This window comes from Rousettus aegyptiacus, unplaced genomic scaffold, assembly GCF_014176215.1.
Source record: "Rousettus aegyptiacus isolate mRouAeg1 unplaced genomic scaffold, mRouAeg1.p scaffold_m13_p_2, whole genome shotgun sequence".
Taxonomy (NCBI): domain Eukaryota; kingdom Metazoa; phylum Chordata; class Mammalia; order Chiroptera; family Pteropodidae; genus Rousettus; species Rousettus aegyptiacus.
This window is the reverse complement of record NW_023416295.1, coordinates 7,315,134-7,340,748: the sequence shown is the minus strand read 5'-3', so window position 1 is coordinate 7,340,748 and position 25,615 is coordinate 7,315,134. Positions and strand designations below refer to the sequence as shown.

At 37.9% G+C, this 25,615-nt stretch overlaps 1 pseudogene; it reads left to right on the top strand.

The window, feature by feature from the left end:
* The first annotated feature begins 19,099 nt into the window (after nt 1-19,099).
* On the top strand, nt 19,100-19,218 carry LOC118614285 (annotated as a pseudogene).
* The last annotated feature ends 6,397 nt before the right edge of the window (nt 19,219-25,615 follow it).

Below are 25,615 nucleotides of genomic sequence, written 5' to 3'. Positions count from 1 at the left end.
AGACAAAGCTATAAAACAAGTATAAGAAATTTAACAAAATACAAAACCAAAAACTTAAAAAAAAATCTATTTCCAACTATTTTTCTAATTTATGGGGAACCCCTGCTTTGCTGATGCCTCAAACGTGCATAGGCTGAATATTGGATATTACAACAGAAGGTATGAAACTCACCTTCTGAAAAAAGTTCTAAATATGGAGCCAGAGACCTGTGCTCAAGATGCGACTCCATTAGTCTGAAGCTAGGGACCTTGGGCAAGCCAATGAACTTCATGGCCTCTCTATTTTCTGATCCCTAAACCAGTGATAAACTTTACTTCTTGAGATGTAGGAAGTGTGATATGATTTGCCGTAAGGGTACATCTTTGTAAATGATATAGTCCCATGCCAATGTTAGGTGTGAATATGTTAATTAGAATTTAGGTCCTTCTCTGTATCTTATTATGCAAAATTTTAAAGAGGATTCTTGCCATGTTTTCCAGTTCATTTAAGTATAAAATTACAATGTTCAGTCAGTAAAATTTTAAAAATTCATTTTGATATGTACTTGTAGAAATATTAATATTACTAACCAATGTATGTTAATTTAATATACACTCTTACTAATGATAAATAGTGAAAGCTGACCATGTGTCAGGCAGTATCCTCAGCACATTACTTATGATAACTTATGTGATTCTCATCACAACCCAAGGTAGATATGATGATGATGATGATGATGATGATGATGATGCCCATGGTGAATCTAAGATTATATAGTTAACAAATGGCAGAGCTGAGATTTACACTCAAGCTACCTGCTTCAGAATTCATATTAATTTCTCAATTATATTGACTTCCAATAGGTGTGAATTTTGAAAGAGTCAGTTCATAAAGGCAGTGCTATTTCATGTTTTCATTTTAATATTTTTATTCATTTACTCAATTGTGCATTGTGTCAGGCATTGATAAGACACAGTAACGTTGCTCTCTCTAGTAGGGGAGAGAGACAAGAAATAAGAAAACAACGAAACAAGAAAGCAGAGATCTATGTAACCAGGAAAGAAAATAAGCCCGGATGATACAATACAGAGTGATTGTTTAGTTGGGGAAAACCTCTTCAAGAAAATTAAACCAAGACTGGAATGTCAGGAAGAAATTCGCCATGTGAAGATCTAGGTATTCCAGGCAGAAGGTATTACAAGGGCAAAGACCCTGAGTTGGGAACGAGTTTGGGAAATAATCCCCAATGTGGGTAGAAGCAGGGGGCTACTAGAGATGGAATGTTTTCTGTTTCCCCAAAATTCATATGTTGAAAACTTAATCTCTAGTGCGATGGCATTTTGAGGTGGGGTTTTCTGGGATGTGATAGGTAAAGAGGGTGAAATCCTCATGAATGGGATTGTGCTCGTTAACAGAGACCCAGGGAGCACCCTCACCTCTTCCATCAAGTGAGGGTACAGCGGGAAGATGATTTCAGTGAGGGAGCTGGCCTTCACCAGACGCTGAATCTGCCAGCCCCTTGATCTTGGTCTTCCACGTCTCTAGAACTGTGGCAATAAAATTCTATAGTTTCTAAGCTACCCAACTTATGACATTTTGTTATGGCAACCTGAATGGACTAAGTTGGTAGGTAAAGAAGGAAAATGGAGGAAGACAAGCAAGAAATGTAATATTTTTATGAAACAAAAAGGTGATCAGTATGACTAGAGAGTAGAGATAAGAACAGGTTGTAGGTTGAGAGAGACAAAGCACTGAAGACCAATCGACAGCCAAAGTTTTGGGGTTAATAAGGGTTAAATTGAGGTCATAAGAATGGGGCCCTCATGATGAGATTAGTGTCCTTATAATAAGAAACACCAGAGAGCGTAAACTCTCTCTCTCCTCTCCCTTTCCTAAATGCAAAAAAGGAGAGGAGAGGTCACATGAGCACAGAAATGTGATGACAGTTGTATACAAGCCAAGGGAAGAGGTCTCAGAATGCAACCTATCTTTCTGCCACCTGATGTTGGACTTCTAACTTCCAGAACCGTAATAAATAAATGTTCGTTGTTTAAGCTACTCAGTATGGTATTTTGTTATGGAAGCCCAAGCTGAAGTTAACTGACAAAGTGGAATAATTTAATAAATTGGCAAATTCTAAATTCAATTTTTAGTTCTGATTCATCCCCCGATGATTTTATTGAAGATATCATCTGAAACCCCATGGAAGTATCTCCACATCCTCTGAATATGACGATATTCAGAAAATCCCCACTCTTGACCCATTGGTTCCTACCCTGGAAATATCTCAGAACAGACTTAGTGTCTGAGATGGTAGAGGGGAAAGAGACAAATATTCACCCTGATAAATAAATCTCAGTTTATCCAGACAAATCTAAAAACCGTTTAGCTGTAAAATACATTCCCATATTGATGAACTGTACTGTATCAGCCAATCGGACTAATTATCTGTCTCTTCCGAGTCCTGTTTGCTGGTTAGAGATTACTCGATTGAACAAGAAAATCTTTCTAACAGAGGAGAAGGCAGCCAACTTTTTTATAAAGGACCAAAGAATAAATATTTTTCAGCTTTGCAGGCCACGTGGTCTCTATCACAACTACTCATTTCTCTTGTTGTAGAGTGAAAGCAGCCAAAGACCATAAAGTAGTGAGTGTGTCTGCGTTCGGAGAAAATGTTACTTACAAAAACTGTAAGATTTGGCACGTGATCTATCATTTGCCAAGCCCTGTAATAGGACATTATTTTGGTCACATTCAATTTTCAGGTAATGTCACAGTTACTTTATATGTATCACATATACATAGAACAAAGCTGAAATAAGGGTCTTTGCAATCATAACAGCGCATAGCATATTTATATAAATATGTGGCTGTATGTTAATATTATTCCTAGAATATCATTTGCCATTCTCTGATAAAATTTCCTACAGTCTGCCTTTGAGAAACTACTTCTCCCATTCTGCGGATCCAGATATGGCTCTCACAGTTCACCTAATAGCCTATGAGTGGCCTACTCTGTTAGAGAGTAGTTCTATTTCACTTGTCAAAATAAAAAATTAGCTCCAGGATAAGGCTAAGTTACAAAAGTTTGATTATATGTGCACACTGGGAGAGGTAGCTTTGTTCTTCTTCTTAAATGCAAGGGAGGCCACAAAGATGATGTAACTTGGGACTTAAGAATCATCTTCCAAGGATACATAAATGAAGTCATCTGTAGTATCGGCGAATAAGATCAACGAAATAAAAGAGCAGGAAGAACATCCATCATTGCGATTATAGAATCTGAGGCCAGGATCAAGCCTTCAGTTACAAAAGAAACAATAAATTTCTCTTCTTAGTATCTATTTGAAAGTGATTTCTTAATGCTTGAAAAAAAAAAAAAGAAGGGGGTTTGGAAAAAATGAAATGTCATTGTAGACAGGACAAAATCCTAATGAAATTAGGCAATTTCAAAAAGTAAGACACGACATTATCATAATTGGACCAAAGACTGACTTGATTAAGTAGGAAATAAGGAGTAATTTGGGTGCATAAGCCTGTCAGAAAAATTACAGAATGCCGGGCTAATAGGAAAAGTTTCAGTGTGTCAGGATGTCACATCTGAACTAATATTTTAAAAGTACAGTATACTTCATAGACACAATGGAGCATAGATAAATGGATTATTCTCTGGTGTAGTATAACTCTATGAACAAGTGGAGAATGAAGGCTTTTGAAGTATTAAGGAATACAAAACAAAGAAAATTAGAAGGGCAAATATACTATAAAGATGGTCTCCAGCGATGAAAGACCTCAATGTAGCTTGATTGACTTTATTGATGTGTCTAGAAGAAGTATGTTTTAACGAGCAGGGGAATATTATGAGCCGTGGAAGCAGAGTAAACGAGAGCTGTAGGAGAAAACACCGGCAGCTTCCACTCAAACACAGCACCGAGAGAAGGGAGGTCTAACCTCACGTTTCACATCCAAGTCTTTATGGCAGGCGTTGCCAGTACTGAGATGATGACAAGGAACTGTAGCCCAGTGGACAGTGCAAAACCACGCTTTTTATGAGATCACAGAATGAGATGAAGCCTGAGGCCACTGTACATTCAGCTCATCTAATTAATTCTATCCAACCACACACTTCCCCCCAGCCCACCCCCGGTTTCAACTTACTAAGGAGACTCCAAATTCTGTCATATATTACTGTGAGAAGGACTTTGGCAGCAGAGAGAGAAATTTCTGATCAGTAATTAAATATTCTTTGAGTATTCAATTCCCAGTGACAGTGGTTTCTCATTATAAATAATGAATTGGAATTCTGATTTTATGAATCGGTAGAATGGGCTGAGCTAAAAGTAAATCTGTGCCTCAAAATTGAAACTTCTCTCAGTGAGCCCACAGAATTTGGTTCATGAGACTCTGGAAAGGAATAAGATCTAGACCTTAAAATGTGGAGAATCCTCTAAGCCGATGAGTATCTTCCTTCTACAGCGCCTGGTTTTTCAAAACCACCTACAAGGGAGCCTCCCAGGTCTATCGAGTGGGACTTTCCCCAAGACCAACACACTGATTTGTGTCTGTTCCTCGTCTCTTGGCTCTGCCATCCAGATTCTGGGTCATCCTGCCTTCGCCTTAAAAAATTGCATGTATTTGAACAGAATACCTTTCTCACCCTACTTCCTGACTGTGAAAGTACAGATGTCAAATAGTCTTTCATTTTGTACTATCTCTGTCTCTTTTATCCAAATCGTTGGTATTTCTGCTAGTATAATTTCTTTAAAAAGCCGTGGTGTTTTTATGAATGATTTTTTGTTCTTTATGCCATTAAAAAAATTAACATTCACAAATCTCTTTGAGATAGATGTTCTCTATCCAGGGCCTCTTAAAAATTCTATCATTTAACAGGATCTGCAAGGTATATTCTGCAGATGTTTAAAAGGCTTTTGCCCATTTGGAAGAAAAAAAAAAACCTGAAGCACCATCTTAAATCCTTTTCACACGTTTAAAAGGGTTTTAAGGTCACACCATTGACCTTACCTTCACCCTGAGGCTATATTTTACAGACGTCGTTATGGAAATGCTCAGACCAATAATCCGCTGAGAGCTTTTTTTTTGCCAGTTGGAAATGCCAGGAATCAGAATCAACTAAATTTTCCAACCCAGAAAATAATAGTTTGACTATATTTCTACTACATTTTGCTCGAAAATTGAATATTTCATTTTTTTTTTTTTTTACCTCATCTCTCTCCCTTTCTACATCTACAATGCATGACTAAGAGGAGTAGCAAGTAGGCACTTTGAACATTCCGCTTAGAAATTTCATTGGGAAATTCGCCAATTCATTAGGCATTTTCTTCTATATTCCGTATCACCACTCAAACTCCGTTTGTTGTCAAATGTTTTTCTAATCTCCTATAATAATTTTTAACTTATTTTCTAGCCTTCATCGATAGTTCTCTTAACTTTTCCTCACAGAAGCCTCAAAACCCTTTCATTTTCTACTTGCAACCCAATGCCAGAGACAATGACATGCTTTCAGTTTTTGCAATGGGAACGCCCTGCTCCTGGTATCAAATTCTGTTACAATTATCTCTCGCTGCATTAAAACCACTCACACAGCATTGCGGCGTAAAGCAACAACTATTTAATATGCTCGTGGATTTTGTGGGTCTGGAATTAGAGAAGGGCGCAGCAGAGATGGCTCTGCACCTCTTATGAGGTCCTGGACTTAGCCGAGAATATTCCACTAGCTAGAAGTGACTCAAAGGGCTAGTCACAGGGATCATTTGGAGGCTATTTTAATTAGATGTCTGACACTCGTAGAGGGGTGACCTGAAGGCTGGGCTCAGTTGGGGTTATTGCCTGGAATGCTTATACATGGTCTCTCTGTGGAGCTGAGGCTTTTTGCAACATGGAAATTAGGTCTTAATAAGAAACATCAGAAGAGGAAATATTTCAAGAGACCCAGATGGAAGCTCTAGGACTTCCCTGATCTAGCCTTAGGAGCCACACAGTCTTACTTCCACTACTTCCTATTATCCATCGTAATCTTTAGATACTGTATATGTTGTTGTTTTGTTTTGTTTTTGTAAATAGAATTCAAACTGAGTCTCTGACTCCAGCCCAGTTTCAAGGGGAGAGAAACCAGATTTCACCCATTAATGTGAAAGTAGGATGTTCATATCATAATACAAATATTATTAGACCATCTTCAGAAATATGTCACAGGCCATTGAATCAAACTACCGAACAAGAAGAAGATATGAGAAAGGTTTCTTTGCATGTCATAATTTTATGAAAAGAAGAAAGGCTACTATGAAAACTAAAATGAAGCTTAGGATTTCGGAGATTCATGTTCCCCATATCTTGCCACAACAGCCCATCCTTAGAGAACAAGATAAAATAACATGCGAGGACCACCACAGAATATCGTGTGACACGATATTTCCCACAGGACTACCCAAGTTTTTACTTTAATAAGAGATAGGCAATATAAGTTGACCCGGAGTGGACCAACTCTACGTTTACTCTCCTGCTATGGGTATGATAATAGGAGGCTGGTTTTGTCTTCATTCCAAAGGTATGTCATACTTCGAGAACCAAGCTAGGTCAGGAGAAAGTCTTTGGGGAAAAGGAAATAAAGTGGTTTTCTCAGGCAAGAGTCTGGGCGAGATGCTATGGAATAAAGATGAAACCGTGCAGTGCGGGGTTCGGGGAACTGTTGGGAACGATGACCAATCATGGCAACATCCAAATCATAAAGTGTGTAGACACTGAGCTGGTCAGCTGACCAGTGAGGGCAGTGGAGAGGCAAAGCACTCCCCAGGTTGGACGAGTTTGCCTGTGTGTGCTTTTTGTTACCAAAGTGCTTACTTAATCATTCAATTATTTGTTTTGTTTCCCAACTGGGTGTTTCTATTGAAGACAAAAGACAAAACTAGGTTACAGGACTGAGGTTGGATGGTTCCTTTAAACCTAGACCCACATTATCTCTGAGGAAGGAAGCTTGTCCAGTCTTTCAGTGTTTGAGTTTTGTGCTTAATAATCCTGGTTAATGATGTCTGACTTCAAGTTCAAAGGATTCACTCTTAAGCCTACTTGGTAAGAACCTCCTATTCGTAACTCCTTACTCACTAGTTATTCTGCAGTCTAGCTCTCACTCCATTCTTTGCACTGAAAGTTCAAGGATGCTGATGGTGGTCTGAACAAAACCACAGGTGACCCAGAACTTTGCCATCGAAATCTGAAATTGTATGCTGTTTGTTGATATTTAGTTCTTTAATAAGAATTCCTATGCACTTATTTGCTATAATATTGGTGTTTTTTTTCCCCCCATGGAGCATCATGTCTCTGAGATTACAGCTGGATTTTTGTTTTATTATAATGCTAAATAGAAAGTTCTTACAAAAGAGCCTAGCAAATTATACTAGATAGATAAGTTCGTGAGTTCACAAATTTAAGCCACTTATAAGCATGATTATGCCATAGAAGATGCCTAAAAAATACAAGTAGCCAAAAAAGCTATTATCTTCATAAAAGTGTATAGTAGATCAAAAGCATTCTTACGAATAAACTGATTATAAGTAATATGTTCTCTCTTATGAGGGAAGGAAATGTTTTGTTCCTAAGAGTATAAAACAGTCATCAAGAATTTTATTAAGAAGATGGTTATTACTTCCACAAGGTACTCATCGCTATTTTTAGAATTCATGAACATTGATGATCACTGCAGTAGGTTGATATAGCAAAACAAAAGGCAGCAGAAGAATGTATTCATACCCACAGCTGCTGTAAGGGCCACACTACCTGAGGACATATGGTACCACTTCTGAAAGACTATATAGATATTGATACTGGCTGGTGAACAGCATCTCATTCCAGGTCCTAGTATTCATAGCTGGTTTATGAGTGTGGCCCACTTCAACTCCATCTCCACTTTTGCTGTTACTGAAAAATAGTCTTGAATGAATGTTTTAATCATATAAATAAAATTCCTCACCTCAGAAGTAAAATGACAATTCAAGGTTGTCAGTCTTGGCATGGTTTCCGTGGAAATGAAAAATGCTTGTCAGCTCATAAGCCATCTTTTCAGCAAGTCAAAGTTACAAAAGAGTCAAAGGTATAAAAAGAAAATTTCCGGAGACTTTCAAAAAAAATTATTCTCATGATAGATGTGTGCTAGGTGTGTCTTTAAATACTTCTGATAACGTAGTTTATAAACGTCAATATGAAAAGTGCTGAGCCCAAAGTGTAGCAAAGCATCCAGCAAATGGATTATGAATATGAAGTAAAAGCAAGAGTTACCCCACCCAGTTTCCAGCTGGACAGGTTTTAGGTGACCATAATTATTGCTTCAATTCTTCTGGGCCTGATTTTTCTCTCCTATTCACTCATTTATTCTATACATATTTATTGAGTGCCTTCAATATTTCAAATACTTTTCTAGGTACTTGGAATATAATCAATAATCAAAGTAAAGGTCCTTCTTCTCATTGATTACGCACATTTGGATCAGAGTGAAGCGAGGAAGTCATGCAACAAACATAAATATAATAGATAAGTTATGTGCTATTTAAGATGATCGCAAGCAGTATGTTTTAAAAGGTGAAAATGCAGGGGCTGTTGTTATAGGAGGTTTTAAATAAGGTGTTCATGATGGACCTCATTGAGAAGGTGAAATTCGAATAAAGATTCAAAAGAGTCAGCAATAAACTAAGTGCACAGGAAAAGATGTTCAACATTATTAGCCATTAGAAAAAAAAAAATCAAAACCATGTGAGATTCTCCTTCGCACCTACAAGGCCAAAAAAAAAAAAAAAAAACCCGACAATAACAAGTGTTGACAAGAGTGGGACGAACTTGCAACCCTCATTTACTGCTGCTGAAAATATAAAATGGTGCAGATGCTTTGGAAAACAGCCTGGCAGTTCCTCAGAAGTTAACCGTACATGTCATATGCCTCCACTTATTTCACTCTTAGAGAAATGAAAACCAAAGAAAAATGAAAACATCTACACAAAAATATGTACATGAACGGTCATATCAGCATCTTCCATAATAGCCAAAAGTGGAAACAACCCAAGTGTGCATCAGTCGATGAATGGGCGAGTAAAATGTGGTATAGCAATACAATGGCATATCATTTAATAATGAGAGGAAGAAGGACTGACACATGCAGAGAGGAACCTTAAAGACACTATGCTAAGTGAAAGAACCAGTCATACAGGTCCACATATTACATGATTCTTCTTGCTTAAAATGCCCGTAAGAGGCAAAGTCATAGAGATAGAAAGAAGATTGGGAGGCTCCTAGGGCTGGGGGTGGGAGAGAATGGTTATGAGATTTCTTTCATTGTGATGATTTGAATGACTTAGTGAATGCACTAAACATCATTGAACTGCATACTTTAAATGGGTGAATTTTGTGGTATGTGAATTATATATGAAATGGTACAGACGCTTTGGAAAACAGGCTGGCGGTTCCTCAGAAGTTAACCATATGTGTCTTTATCCTAATAAAGCTATTCTGTACATATGGACATATATTTTTGGCAGACTGAACATCTAGAGCAAAGACCTAAGTTAGAGAGGGAGAAGAGGTTGAGTGGCCGGAATGGTTGGTGCAGAGAAATTAAGAGGGGAAACAGGGGAGGACCGAGAGGAGGCAGGGAGCCAGACCCCATAGGCTGTGTAGGTTTTAGCAGAAAATGGTTCTTACTCTGGATAAAAGGGGGAACATTGTACATTTTCGAGGGCAGGTGTGTCATGATCTTAATCATGTTTTTAAGAAGATACCCTTGGTCTCCCAAAGCCTTTCCTAAAGATAGAGGAAACTAATGGGAGATTATAAAATAATCAGAGTGGGAAGGTAGAACCGATAGGATTTGCTAATAGATTTTATATGAGGCAAGAAATAGAGGAATCGAGGATGAGTCCAAAATTTTCATCTGGGAAACTCGCAGGATGGAAGTACCAGCAACCATGTAAGAAAGGGCATGAGCAGAGCAGGTCTGAGAGGACAGAAACCAGGAATTTAGTTTAAGGGATGTTGAGTTCCATATGTTCATTAGACATCCAAGTAGAGATATCGAATAGGCTGATATTGAAGCCTTCCTCTACTTTCTCTTTTCACAGTCATCTCAACATCCAGAAATTATAGTTTAAAATATTTTTAGTGATATTTAAACTTCCTTAGGAGAAGCGATCAATTTAGGATGCACCCCTATTGCTAAACAAAAATATTGGGTGATTCCAAATGATAGAAACGTTATCATAATAATAACATTGGTACTGACAATAATAACCAGGATTTTTAAAGCCCATAATCTGTTCATTTCATTGACATAATTCAACAGCTTCTTGGCTAAGTATGAAGATACAGAAGGGAAGTTACTAATCTCACCCAAAGACACAAACCCAAATGAGTGGTTAAGCCATGATTTGAACACAAATCTGTCTAATGTTGTCCAAAGCCACCATTTTTATACAAAGCAGCACTGAAATACAATTTAGGAGTCCTGCGTTCTAAGCCAGAATCCTCCATCACTTACTTGAGATGCCTTGAACAAAAGTGACCTTTTAGGAACTGTAGCCTAAACATATGCAATGAATATAAAAACACCTAGTTCGTTGGTTTTTCTGGAGACTATATACATTAAAATATAAGGGAGTGCTTTGAATTGCACTGCACATGTCCAAACTATATTCACTGAACTCACCGACTTAACCAGCATTGTCCTTGGTGATGCCAATAGCAAAATATTTCTCTGATGAAATATCTGAGTCTGCTGCCACAAGGACTTTGTATTGTAAAGAGAACCTTCAGGACAGCCAGCTCTGTTTGCTTTATTGGCCAGAAAAAGTTTTTTTTTTTTTTTTTAAATAGTGAATGATGATGAAAAAGAAATGGATAGAAACTAGGGCAAAGTTTAGGGAAAAGAGAAAGCTTAGCAGAAAGACAGAAGAAAAATGGCTAGTGGAGGCATAATATTAAATATAAAGTAATAACACATATTTCAGAGAAAATGCATTTATTTTTCAGAGAAAGATTTAAACCAATTTTAAAAAGTAGCAAGGGAAACGTTTATGCTACTGGAGATTCATATATTAAAGGAAACTGGAAGCCAAGTGTTATAAAGTTAACATACTTTTTCTATTGCCTATGGTAGAATACCTGAGAGCAACCTTAAACCCAGAAACCAACAATACAGAAGGAAATGAAGACAAGTAAATGAACAGGGAGGTTCTTAGCTTTGAAAAGACGGCATATGCTGAAGTAGAGAGAGAGAGAGAGGCTTTAAGTTAGGAAAGCATAAAAAAAAAAAAGACACAATTAGAGAGATAATTATGGGCATAAAAATTATTACTTCCCAAAGCATATGTAATCATTTAAATATGACTAAACGTAATTTAGAAATTTGCTTTTTAAGAAGATATTGGTGCTTATCTAGTAATTCTCTTTTAAAAGTACTCTGGGCATATCCAGGGACCCAAAACATCACCTAGACCCCAAGGGGCTGAACACTTCTCCAGTGGGCACTTGGCCTCTGAACATCTTCCAGAGAAGCTTCATCTGACTTTTTGTTATATGACCTTTACATTTATTTTTTGCTAAGTAAAATACAAACGAATTTTCTCTCAACCATGACAGGCCTCCTAGGGTAAATTTGGCCTATTATAAACTTAATTGATTCCATTCGCCTTTGATTATTAGCTGGGATTCTTAGAGAAAATAAGGCTAGTGAACGGATGACCCCAGTTCTTAAAAACTTCTTGCCACTTGATATAGAGGAAGCTGACAATACCAAGGCTGACTAAGTGCCTGTGTTATGGTAAAGTCGTAGCAAATCTAGGAAATGCATTATTGTTATTTTCAAATTATTATTTGATGACTGGGATGATTTTTCTAATATCTATTGTGCTGAACCCACCTCTTCCATCAAGCCCAATAATATGATGCGTAACCATTCTTTTCTGCTTACTAAGGGATGAAGTTAAATAGTTTCTAAAGGCATCTCTATGAACGATGAGCTAAAGATAACAACCAATTAATTTTTTTTTTTTTAGTAATTCAATTGCAAATAACAACAGCAAAAAAGAAGCCGGCTCTGACTAACAAAGTATAGAAATAAATTATTGGAAGAGTCGTGGGTTACTCATTTAATTGAATAGAAAGTTGAACAATTAGGTCTAAGAAAGACAAGCTTCTCACCCAGGTCAGCAGAGATCTTAGTTTCAGAAAGTGTGTAGGGAGAAGATGTAAATGGTCAAAATTGGGTCATATGCTCACCTTGGGGGAGGGAGAGAGTGGAGAGAGAGTTCTGGGATGCTGGCAATAAAAACAAGTGGTATCGGCCTCCTTTACTCTAGCACTCGCATTTACCAATGACAAGACTTGTCCTACCTCAGAGCCTTTACAGGTTGTTGGTCTCCCTCTCTGGAATACAGATCTTAGCTTGGCTGGTTCCATCTCATCATTTAAGACTCGGCTAAATATCCCCAGTACAAGAGAGTTCTTCTCTGATTATCTATCACAAGTCCCCACCACTGCCCACTCACACTCCAGTCCCCTGGTTCCTGCTTTATTTACTTCCCTGCACTTATCAACACCTGACTTGTGCTATATTCCACCAGGATAAAAACCCCACAAAAGCAGAGACAGTCCTGAAGGTCCATGCTGAGTGAATGAATGAACAAACACATAAAAAATGAACCATCAAGATCGTCGGATGGGCCTGATCGTAGCGTTGCTGACTTCCTGGCCTCCTCCTTTGTGCCCCTCTCCCTCCCTCAATGCACGAAGAGAGAAGCTCTGAAGCCCATGCTGCTCCCCCTGCTCTGGGGACTGTTCAATGTGGGCAAAACTTGCCTTGGGGTTCAATGCCAAGAGTCCATTTCAGGGGAAATGGAGCTGATGACAGGCCACGGCGCTGAGCTGGGGAACCTAGCATGTTCCCGGGAGGTCACTCAACCCTCCACAATGGCATTGTCTCCTCTTGAAAACAAGGCATCGGGACTGGCCCAGAGGCTCTGGGTTCGGTAGTAGTGTTTTGGGGTTTTTTTTCCGTCTTCAAGTATAGTCCCTCTCAAGTAGTTATATGTTGAAATATGTAATACTGTGTGTTAATTTCCAGTTACGCCCACTTCAGACTAAAGCTAGGGCATTGTATTAATGTTCAAAACTACGTTCGTGTGGAGGTAGGTTACATGCACATCTATTATTTTAATTCAGGAGAGTGAAGAGATGTTCTTAAAATATGTGTTTTAAAATTGAAGCTTTGGGACAAGCAACCAGACAACCAGGTGACTTCAGGGATGAAAACACAAAACACATGGCTTCCTGCCTTCTCTTCTTCAAGGTCACCTCAGTGTGGCATCATGGTCTCATCCACGGCAAATCCTCAGACCAGACACACCCATGCGCAGAAAACAAATGCAAAGAAGCCTTCTCAACACAGACACTGACACCTTCCCAAGGGAGCTGGGACTCTGGATGGTGGCCCCAGCCCGTGTGATACCTATGGAGGCAGATCCGCCAAGACCCAGGGGCCATGGTCACAGGAGAAGGAGGGGGAGAGTGACAGCAGGGCAGGCTGTCCAGTTGATTGTGAAATCCTATGTGACAGCACAACGTCCCTTTCTGTAATCTATACTTCCATCCACACCCTCCCCAGCTCTCTCTGCAACTGTCGGAATACAGCCAGCCCTCCATGTTGGCCGGTTCTACATCCTCAGACTCAACCAACCATGGATGTAAACACGTAAAAAAAATATTACGTTGTTGCTGACATGTCTATACTGAGCATGTACAGATGACTTTTTTCTTGTCATTATTCCCTAAACAATACTGTATAACAACTATTTACATGGCATTTACATTGTACTAGGTATTATTATAAGTAATCGGAGATGATCTAAAGTATACAAGAGTATGTTACATGCAAATACCACAGTTTACGTATAGGACTTCAGCGTCCTTGGATTTGGGTATCTGTGGGGGGTCCTGGGACCAGTCCCCTGTGCATATGAGGAACGACTGTATGCAGCTGGCTCTGAGCTTCATCTACCATGGGAGCGCTTATCACGTGATGCTTTTCACTGGCAGATCCTGCCTTGTCCTCTGGAGAAAGTAAAAGTGCTTGCCCTTCCCCATTTACTCCCCAATCACTGCCAAAAGAGGCTTTCTCGACCGTAAATCTCATTTTATCACTTTTTTCAAAGACTTTTAAATGTTTCCCAGAGCTGGGATGGAGTCAGTTTCCTTAGCACACTCAGGCCCTGCCCACCTCTTCAGTTTCGGCTCCCCTCGTGGAAGCCAAGCAAAGCTCGAAGTCTGCAGTTCCTTGTCATCTGGAATAGACTCAATATGACTTTCTGTAGGAAAAAGATGTTGCGATCATCTCCCTAGCTGTAATTCCCCTGACGGTGACATACCCTACAGAAACCTTTATCCATCCCATGCTGGCACACACCTCTCTCTGACAAGCCAATGATAACCACGCAGACTCACCAGAGACTTTTATTCCTTTCTGGCTCCCAGAGGTGGCTAAGAAACAGTGAAATCACTCAAAGGAAGAACAACAAAGGGGGAAAAAAGGCATCTTAAGGATCGGCTCCGCATAGACTACTTGCCATACGCTGATTACGAAGATGACCCATCCTCTAGGCCTGTTCTCACATAGCGGTACTGAATACTCCCATTGAAAGTATGCTGGCAGCTAGGGCCGGGACTTGGCACATTAGGATTTTCATTATTGTGATATGGACCGTGCTGTTTTTTGATTTGTGCTGTGTGTGAACAGGATTGTTAGGCCGTGGGAATTGCTTGAGAAAGACTTGTTGGTTATTGACTCACATGAAGCAAATAAAGTGTTTCGTGCAGGAAGATGCTCTTTCCCAAAATGTTCTCCAAATTGGTGATCTATACGAAACATCTTCCTGTACACCACTTATTCCATATCCAATACCAGACTCAATTACAAGAGACAAGGACTGGGAGGCGTAAGACGCTTATCCTTCATAAATGGCAAATACCAGGTCCAGTGGATCAGCTAGCCTTGGTCTGCAGCAATCTTTTCATGGAGGGGACTTTCCTTCTCTCCGTTTCTGTTGTGGAGCTGTCAAACAAATGGTCCAGCAATCAGTTTCCCTTTCATCTCGGATCACGTGTAGGAAGTCTGCCCGAGGGCAAAGTCAACCAAGAGAAAACAAAAGGAGGGTGCAGGAAAGAGAAGGAGAAATGGGCGGCCTTATTTGACCTTTGGATTCTGGCCTTACCAGAAGCCCATGGCCTTTTTCATTTTCCTTAATGAAGCTATTTTGATTTCAGCTTCTATCAGCTGTGATCAAAAGCAAATTTTAACTAATGAGTATGGACTAAACACTACCTGGTAATAATGGAGACCTAACACTTTAAGCCATTCTCATTTTCACTCTTTATTCTCGTGTGACATGAAAAAGGGCTTACCATGGAACAGGCGTGGACCTGTTTCCTTGCCTGAGGTTTTAAGTACCCTTGGTGAACTAACTATGTGCTAAAATCATGGAAAATTCCAGAAAGAAACATTTCACAGATTTTAAATGGAGCATCATTCTGAGTAGCGTGACGCAAACTCCAGCTGTCCTGCTCTGTCCCACCTGGGACGTGAATCATCCCTCTGCCTGGCGTGTCCATAATGTATCTGCTCCTCACCCACTAGTCCCTTAGGAGCCATCTAGGTTATCAGAGCGACTGTCTCGGGATCACAGTGTTCAAGTCACCCTTGTTTTACTTCATAATGGCCCCAACATGCAAGAGTAGCGATGCTAGCAATTCAGACATGCCAAAGGGAAGCCATAACATGCTTCCTTTTAAATGAAAAGGTATGTATGTATAGGGAAAAAACATAGTATATGTCATGTTCAGTACTATCCATTGTTTCAGGAACCCACTGGGAGGGGGTCTTAAAATGCATCCCCCATGGTTAGGGGGAGTCGTCTGTGTGAGAGAAGAGAGACGACCACCCTCACTGGCAGCTGAAACCGTCACCATTCCATTTGGGTCCTTCGGAAGAAAGTAAGGAGAGGGGCGAGGGAAAGCAAACCCGAAAGGCACGCCCCTCTGGGAGATTCGTGAGCACTGGGCTACGTGAGCACTAGGACACAGGATTGCTCCCATACTCCGTCTGGTCTCTGACACCTGAGAAATAAAAACTAAAAGATTTCAGATAAAGGAAAAAAAATAAGAAATTCAAATTAAACCTTCTTATTGGAACTCCCATAATATCTGAGCTTTGCAAAGAGGTAGCAAAATTTTCAGTATGGCTCTGTGACTACATTAGGGTAAAGAGATTTCTACTAGAAAAGTGTGGAGTGCCAAGGCTGACCTTCGGCTGAGAAACTTCTAGAGGTTCAGTTTAAGTTCACAGACCACCAAGCCTGGTTGGTTAGTGGCTTAGATTGACAACTGTCATAGAGAAGCTAAAAACCAAGATTTTTTTCCCTTCTACTCATATTTTGGACTTCAATTATTTATTACTATTACTATTACTATTATTATTATCATTTCACTTTACGTATAAGGTAACTTCAGGTTTCCACAGGAAATGAATGACAAAAGAGGACTTACATTCAAGTCTGAGGTCTCTAATGTTGCCATTTTAATATCGCAATATGTCTATAACATGAGCTCTTAGATTGTCTCTGATAGGCTAATTTGCAGGTGTCTGGACATAATTTGGGATCAGAAATAGAACAGGGAGTAAAATTTAGCTTTAGTTAAAAAATAGCCATGGGATTTGATGTAAGTAATGCACTGCTCTGACTCATTCCAAAACCTCCTGGGGGTGTGCGAGGTAGGGGATGGGAGAAACCTTTACCACTGCCCAGAGGATCGACGAGGATAACCAAGGACAGGGATCGCTGCTGGGAAGCAGGCTCACTTCTCAGACCATGCAACACTAGAAATAAGCCAGCCTCAGTAGTTATACTAAAGACGCTATTTTAAAAGCCAGGAATGAGAGCCTAATATCCAAAATATACAAAGAATTCATACAACTCAAACAACAACAACAAAATAATTGAATTAAACAATAAGCAGAAGACCAGAACAGACACTTGGCCAATAAACATTTGAAAGGATGCTCAACATCACTAGCTATTAGGGAGATGCAAATCAAAACCATCTCACACCTGTTAAAATGGCTATCATCAACATAGCAAGCAACAAGTGTTGGAGAGGATCTGGGGGAAAATGAACCCTCATACACTGCTGGTGGGCCTGAAAATTGGCACGGCTACTATGGAAAAATGGATAGAGCTTTCTCGAAAAACTAAGAATTGATCCAGCAATCAATCCCTCTCTTGGGTATTTATCCCAAAGACTTGAAAACATATATCTGAAAAGATATTTGCACATGGATGTTTATTGCAGCTTTATTCGCGGTAGCCAGGATATAAAAGCAACTGAAGCATCCTGTGATAGATGAGTGGCTAAAGAAGCTGTGGTACATGTAAACAATAGAATGTGACAGCTATAAGAAAAGATGAAATACTGCCATTTGCAACCAACGTGGGTGGGCCTCGAGATAATCATGCTGAGCAAAATAAGCCAGACAGAAAACCACATGGTATTACTTATATGTGAGATATAAACCTAAAAGCAACAAACAAACATAGCAAACAAACAGAGACTCATGGACATGAATGATAAACTAGTGGTTGGTTACCAGAGGGTGGAAGGGGAGGGGGGAGGTAGATGGGGTTAAAGGGGGCAAATATGTGGTGACGGAAAGAAATCTAGCTGTGGGTTTTGAACATACAAAGCAATGTATATGTGACTTATTGTTGAATCGTACACTTGAAACTTACTGGATTCCGTTAACCAGTGTCATCATAATTAAAAAAAAAGAAAAAAAAAAGCCAGGAATGAAATTCCGTTAGAATGAACTGCCTTAAAGCGACTCTATTATTGGGAGACAATTAGATTGGACACACTTCTGTAATCCCCTCCACGAAAACAACGTAACGCTCTTCCCAAGAAGCCAAATTGACTCCGTCACCTTCCTGCGCGTGCGGCAGCTGTTTAAATTCACAGTCAGTTTCTAAAGAAGAGCTGTCAGGTACTCAGAATGCCGGCGATCGATCGATCAAAGGGGAGCTGAGCCATGTCCCTGGAACTGCTGCGCCCAAATTGAAGTGCACTCAAAAAGTGTGCGAAGCATCATTTAATGCGAAGCCGAGAGTCCTCACCACTCGCTAAACCATTTTCTTCTGGTTACAAGTGTTCGTCTCAAGGAGACACGCTGAAGTCAGCCTGAGCTCCACATCCTGATAAAAAAAAAAAGTTCCGTGTGCTCCAGCCGACAAAGGGGAGCGTGACCACCCACCTGAAGTGCAAAATGACATAGAACTGTCCCTGGGTCCAAATTTGGCCAATACTGCTCAGCTGAGCTGTCAGGGGACCCATACGAAATGCCCATGAAAAGCCGTCTGTCCCTGCAAGGGTCCACCCTCCATACAAGTGGCCAAAGCTGAATAGATGTGTCCCTCACCAATATTATTAATGATGCGGTTAGAACAGAACCTGCATCTCAGAAACACCCAACGTGTGGACGTTTTGTGTCTGAACAGTTAGTGGGTTTGAACGTGTTTACAAAGAAAAATGGGTCAATAACAAGGATCTACCGGCTTCCGGAGTGGCCACTGCCTAGTTTGCTTAGCAGAGTGAGAGCAAACGTGCATGGGAATAAAAGTGGCAACAACAACAACAACAACAACACCTCAAAACTGAGTCAGGGAAACTTGCAACTATGTGTAATTCAATTATAACGATACAACAGAAAGTAACCTGACGGTCACGCCAAGCTGACTCTGCTGCTCTGGTTCCAGGGCCAGCCTCACCATCCAAAAAGAAAGAAAATCATGATTTTGGTAACTCTGAATCCTGATCTAAATTCCCTTCCGGTCTCCTGATCATCTCACTGAAAGAAAGGTTAAAAAAAAAAAAAAATGAGAGGCCTAACAAAATGTCTTTTTAAAATTTTAATAAGAAAGACTGTGAAGCACTCAATCTGAACACCTTATTTAAAAAAAAAAAAAAAAAAAAAACCTGTGTTTTTTTTAATTCAAAAAGATATCTTTAAAAATTACAAAAAGCATCTATGGCCATGCCGACCTGAACAAGCCCAATGCCATCTGATCTCAGAAGCTAAGCAGGGTCGGGCCTAGTTAGTACGTGGATGGGAGACCACCTAGGAAGACCGGGTGCTGTAGACGTAAAAAATAAAAAGTAACGAATTGTAAACTGACAAGGTCCTTGCAATCTGTGAGGTCAACCAAGGGTTGCCTCACCAAAAATATAAATATTTAAATAAATAAATAGAATTTTAAAAAGCGAATACAAGTAATGGGTAAATAAATTATCCATTTCAATATTCCACAATTAATATTTGCATAAACTTCCATTTCCCCATACTCACAGAAATCTAGCATTATCATTTGTGTTTTTGTTGTTTACTTAACATTATATCATCAGCATTTTTCAACATCGTCTTCCTAGCCATCATTTTTTAATGTCAGTATAGCATTCCTTTAATAGATAAACCTTAATTCCCCTCTTATCATATGGAATATTTACTTTATCTTTCCTATTGTTTTCCCATTAATATTAATACTGCCAATAAATTTAATAATAGCAAACACATGTATACTGATTAGTATGTGAGCTGCACTGTGCCAAGCACTTTATATGTTAATCCATTCATCTGAAGGGAGGGGACCTTGTGAAATGGGTGCTTTTTATCCCCTTTTTATAAACCGAGGCACAGAGGATTCATCCAGCTGTGGTAGCAGAACCCAGACAATCCAACACCTGAGTCCATGTTTTTGATCATTACTCTATACTGACTATACCTGGATGTAATTTTTCTTCCCTGACTTAGGACTGCTTTTCTTAAGATAGGTTTTCCGAGAAGTAGAATAAGTAGACCAGAACATATGAACATTTCAAGATTCCCAAAATGTAATTGCTGAATTTCCTCCCCAACTGTTACAAATATTGTACTGGTCATTTTCTCCTAAATCTGCACACTGAAAAGTCATGTATTCAGTTCATAAAAGATTCAAGACTATCCTATCTCTCCATGTTTCACTTTGGTTGATAGACTATGACTTTCCATTTTTTCTATTATTTTTCTAATAATTAACTACTTTATCCAACTTTAATATTACTATATTAAATTAGTTTGTTTTTCTATTGTTATTTTATGGGATTTTTTCACATTTGCTTATTTATATTTGTCCATTCTTTTATTCCAGTGTCTTTTTGTTTTTAATGTATAAGCAGATAAGTGTCGAATTGATTTTAAAAGTTCAATTACTTTATAGTGTTTTTCTACCACTATGCCTCTGATATCATTCAAGATATTCTATATGTATTTATAATTAAAATGGATCTATGAATTGGTTAATTTTCTTCTATTTTTGTCATTTTGGATACCTGAGCCCTATTTACTTCTTTATCAAAGTTAATCTGAAACTTTTTCAAGTTCCTTCTGTTCTGAAATAGTTTAAATGGCATGAGAATAACCAGCTCATCGAATATCTGAGAGAATGCAAAGTAAAACTTCCTGGACTAGAAATAAGGGAATGAGGGGAAAAAACATTACTTTTTAATAATGATTTTTAATTTCTCTCATAGCGATATGTCAATTTGGATTTTAATAATTCTGCTTTAAGCAATTTTACAAATTTATATTTTCAATAAATTGCCAGTTTAACTGAAATTTAAACATGTATTAACATGTTTAAATTAACAATCTTTTGTGATTAAAACAACTCTACATCTGTGATTATATCTCCTTTCAAATTTCTAACTCAGCATGTCTGTAATTACTTGTTCTACCTCTCAGATGTCAGTCCACCTCATGGATTTTTCAGAGCACTGGGACTTAAGATAGTTCATATATTTCAATATGTCTTGTCCTTTATTTATTTATGTATTCCATTCATTTCTGCTTTGATCTGTGTTAAGGCCATTTTTTTCTCCCTAGGAGTGTGTAGCTTCCGCTTTTTTTAGCCTCTTGAATTGAAAATTTTCTTTTCCTTCCTTCTTCTTCATTTTTTTCTTTTCTGGTTAAATAATAAAAACATCTGTCACATTACACAAATATTGATATGGCATGTGATTATAATCATTATGTTAAAAACATTTTAATGCTGTACCTTAAAATTTGTTCACAAATTTCACGACACTTTTCTTAAAAGGGAGAGCCTAATTCGCCTCCTCTTAGGTGTGGGCTCTTCTCAATGAGACACTTAGAATGAGTTAAATAAGGTGGGATTTAAGGGGCAGTGTAGGAAATATAGTCAACAATACAGTAATAACTATGTGTATGTGTAGTGCCACGTGGCTGCTAGACTTATGGGAGGGCATCATTTCGTGAATTATATAAATGTCTAACCGCTATGCTATACATCTAAAAGTAACATAAAGTAATACTGAATGTCAAAAATGAAAGAATAAAAAAAAAATTTTAATTAAAAAGCGTATGAGGGGGAAGGGACAGTGAGTAACTTCTCAGGTGGGTCATAAAGGCTCCCTTACATCACTTTCACTAGGGGAAACCAGCTGTCATGTTGCAAGCAGCCTGTGGAGAAGCCCACGTGGCAGGGAGCTGAGGCCTCCTGCCAACACCATTCGAGTACGAGATCTTAGAAGTGACTTTTCAGTACCAGTCAGGTGACAGCAGCCATAGCTCCCGTGTGTACTGTAGCCTCATGGGAAAGCCCCGCAGGAACCACCCAGCCGAGATGCTTCTAGTTCTGACCCACAGAAACTGGGAAACAATAGATGTCTGTCGTTTTAAGTCTTCCAGTCTGGGGTAATTTGTTGTGCATGAGTAGGTAACACATCAAATATTACAGATTTTAGTTCTTCCTTGACCCTGGGTTTGAGTTTCTTTGACCCTACGGCACTAGATTTATTTTTATCTTGGTGTTTGTTGTAACCCGCTTCTAAGACCATTGTGATCAGAGGGTGGAGTTTATGCAATTTCAGCTATTTAGGATTTATTAAGATTTAATTTGTGGATCAATATATAATCAAATTGTATTAATATGGTATGGATGCTGAAGAAAAGTGGTATTATCTATGTTATGGTATCAATATTATATTTTAATCTGATAAAGTATAATATTAAAACCTTATATAAACTCATTTATATTTTATTTGCTTCATCTTCAACAACTGAGGGTGGAATGATAATATCCCTATGATACTTATGGTATTTCATCCCGATTTTGAAAACATTTTTATGTATGCAGTTCAACATGATGCTTTTGTTAAAAGGTCACTTAGTACAGTAGTTATGTACTCTATGTAAGTTGAATTATTTAATATTATGAGAAATCTTTTGAAAAAATACTTACATAAAATTTTTCCATTGATCTTTGTTATATTCATTGAATTCTTAATAATTATACTACAGTACTCTACTATTTGTTGTTTTAGATTTTATGGGTATAGATTTCCTTATTTTTTACATTGAATCTCTTTCAACCTCTGTTAGAAATTTGTCTCTGATAAACAGCATTAATTGCTATACTTTAATCTGAGAACATTTGACTTTAAATTGGGAGAATTAATCAGTTTACTTTTGTTATAATCGTTTCATTCTAAGTTTTCTCCTTTTCCTTTAATTGCTCATTGATACCTCTTTTTTCTGTGTTTTAACATATGCTTTTTTGGTTTTGTTTTTGTTGCTGGTTGTTTTGCTTAATCAGTGTTTTTGAAGGTCTATAACCTAATAATAATCCTAATAGTTCTCTTTAAATTTTTTCAGAAGCAACTTACATTTATCTAAGTATCAAAGACCAAATTAAAATGTTCAGTTTTGGTCTTCTTTATAGGAGATTTATTTAGTTTAAAACACTCAGACTCTCCATCTATTAATCTATTTGAACTTTTACATCAAGAAAATTATATTTGTTTCATGGCGTGGAACCAGACTGTGCCATGAGATGAAGTTTTCAAGAGTTTATCTTTTTAACAAGATATCTACTTAGGCCTCCTCTACTCTCTTCAAACTTCTGCCGCAATCACATCTCCATTGAATCCTAGCAGATAAATTCATCTCATATTTCACAGAGAAAGGAGAAGTTATCAGACAGGAATGCCCACTATTTCCTGTGACTACAATGGTCTTTTTGATTTCTTGTGGTTCCTTTTCATTTTACCCTTGTAATAAAGTTATGTTTTTGTTTATGTGTATCTTCTGTAAAAAAAATTAAAAAGCAAATGTCTGCATATATATGTGTGTATATATATATATGTTATATGTATATATTATATAAAATAAAACAACAAATTTAACATCTAGTCCCAAACAAGGTATCTTTAGTGAAACTGAGACTTCTGACTTGGCTTTATATACTCCCATTATCTATAAAATGAAAAACAAATAATTTTTTTTCAAATGTGCACACATCTTAGATATTAGATAAGATTAAGAAATAATTTTTATGTTTTGTATTTTGGTGTGATTATGTTATTGTGGTTATGTTTGCTGTAAAAGTCCTTATCTTTTTAAATACACATATTAAAATACTGGTTAATGAAAGCATATGGCCTGGGATGTGCTTCTAATAATCCAATATTAGAAGATGAGTATTGAAGAAAGTGGGATGAAATAGAGAAGAAACAAAGTTGGACTCGCGTTGATAATTGTTGAAGCTGAGTAAGGGTATATGGGCGTTCATGATCCTATTTTTTTTCTTTTGTATATATTTGAAATTTGCCATAATGAAAGTTTTTAAAAATTACATTACCAACATTTTAAACTATCAAACTCCTACAATTATATAAACACACATGAAACTGGTTTTAACACTTGCCACCGATCCCTCCCTTCTACAACTTCTCCCATTCTGAGTTTCTAATCATTTAGTGACCAAGTTCAGCTCTTTGGAAAATCTTTTTTGGAAATTATTATTAGCAGTATCTTTTCCGGAAGGCTGGATATGAGCTATTTGTGAAAGCTAAATATGAAAAAGTGTCTGTTGTTTTTAACATTTGACGTGGATACTCTTGAACCCAGGAACATTTTCTACTAGCGTCTGACTTACTTTTATAACGTGCTGGGGACTTAATATAAATCTGCTTTGACTCAGAAATAGCAAGGATCAGCCCTGATGATTGTTTTGAACTGTGACACATGCTAAATCAATTTGTGAGTCACAAAAGCATAAGCACTGTGACCTAGAGTACTTGGGGAAGTTATAAGAAAGCATTTATTTCTGTTGATATCTTCTGTTTGTTATACTAAAGCAAGCTGACATTTTTTTCCTGTGATATTACTAAGACTTGCTTCTGCTGACCTGTGAATTTTAATACTTTAGTTGACTGGACCAACAAAGAGTGGTATAGTTTTGTGAGAAGCTGCATGACCAAACTATACTTTTCAGTCATCCCATTCTTAAAATCTTATAAGTTATAAGGTTTTTACTTTTTCTCACTGTCCTACATTAGTTTTGATTTTATAAGGAAAAGTTACAGAAGTTAGAGGCATTTGTGTTTGTGTGTATGTCTGTGTATCGTTGGTGGTGGAATGAAATTAACAGGAAAACTTGTGTTGAGTCCTATTGCATCCATACGTCCGAGAATCCATTAATTCATTCAAACAAGTTTATTGAGTGTTTAGCTCACTCTAAGCAATGTGCTCAGCTTAGGGGTACCCTCCATATCTGCCTTTATGAAATTTCCATCTCAGTGACAATGATTGCTTTGGGAGAGGATAAGAGGCCTAAGAGGTTAGGACAAAATTAGGGTCTATTGCTCATAGGTCCATAGAGGGAAGCCCAAGCCCCTTCTCACCATGCTTAAGTATGGCAAATGCCTCAGACCAAACATTTTTAATAGGGGATTCATGGACCACTTACAGATCTTGCGAGGGCCCATGGAGCCAGTTAGTGCTTTGAGTATTCTTTCTGGGACATGATCCATCCACAGATTTCTTCAAAGTCTCAGAATAAGTTGGGATGTTAAAATTGTTGAGAGCCACTGCCTGGCCAGCCTATGTTCCTAACTCATAAATAATGACAATTCATTAATGGAGATACACCAATTCTTCTCATCCACATTTCATGGGAGAATTCTAAGAGACTGCTGATGCATTTTAGTAGCAGAATACAAGATGATCCATTTAAAATGACAGATGATTTAGTAAGACAAGGCTTTTTAATCAGTTCTTCCTTGGCATGGCTCATTTTCTTCTGAGATTTGCCATTAATTGTTAGAAGTACTGATACTTTAGAATAGGAAAGATATTGTGCTTATTTTTTAAAGAGTGAAAGTCTTTTTGTTTGGAATGTTGATAGTTTGAACTTAGCACAATGGTCCCAGAGGATAATGGCTAAGGTTTTTTGCTGTTGTTGATTTCTCTTTTTTTGAGATCAACACAGAATATCTACTTGATATTTATTGAGCTTAGTTTCTTCAGCTATGATTTGGCATTATACAAAGTATTCTTAAAGTAGAGTAGAGGTAAAAAGATCTTTATAAATTGAAATGTGATGCCCTTGTTTCTAAATATTTTAATGGTCACAGATATATTTCAACTGTAAATATTACACTCTAAATTTTGTGTAATGTCAACACCACAAAATATGTAAACTA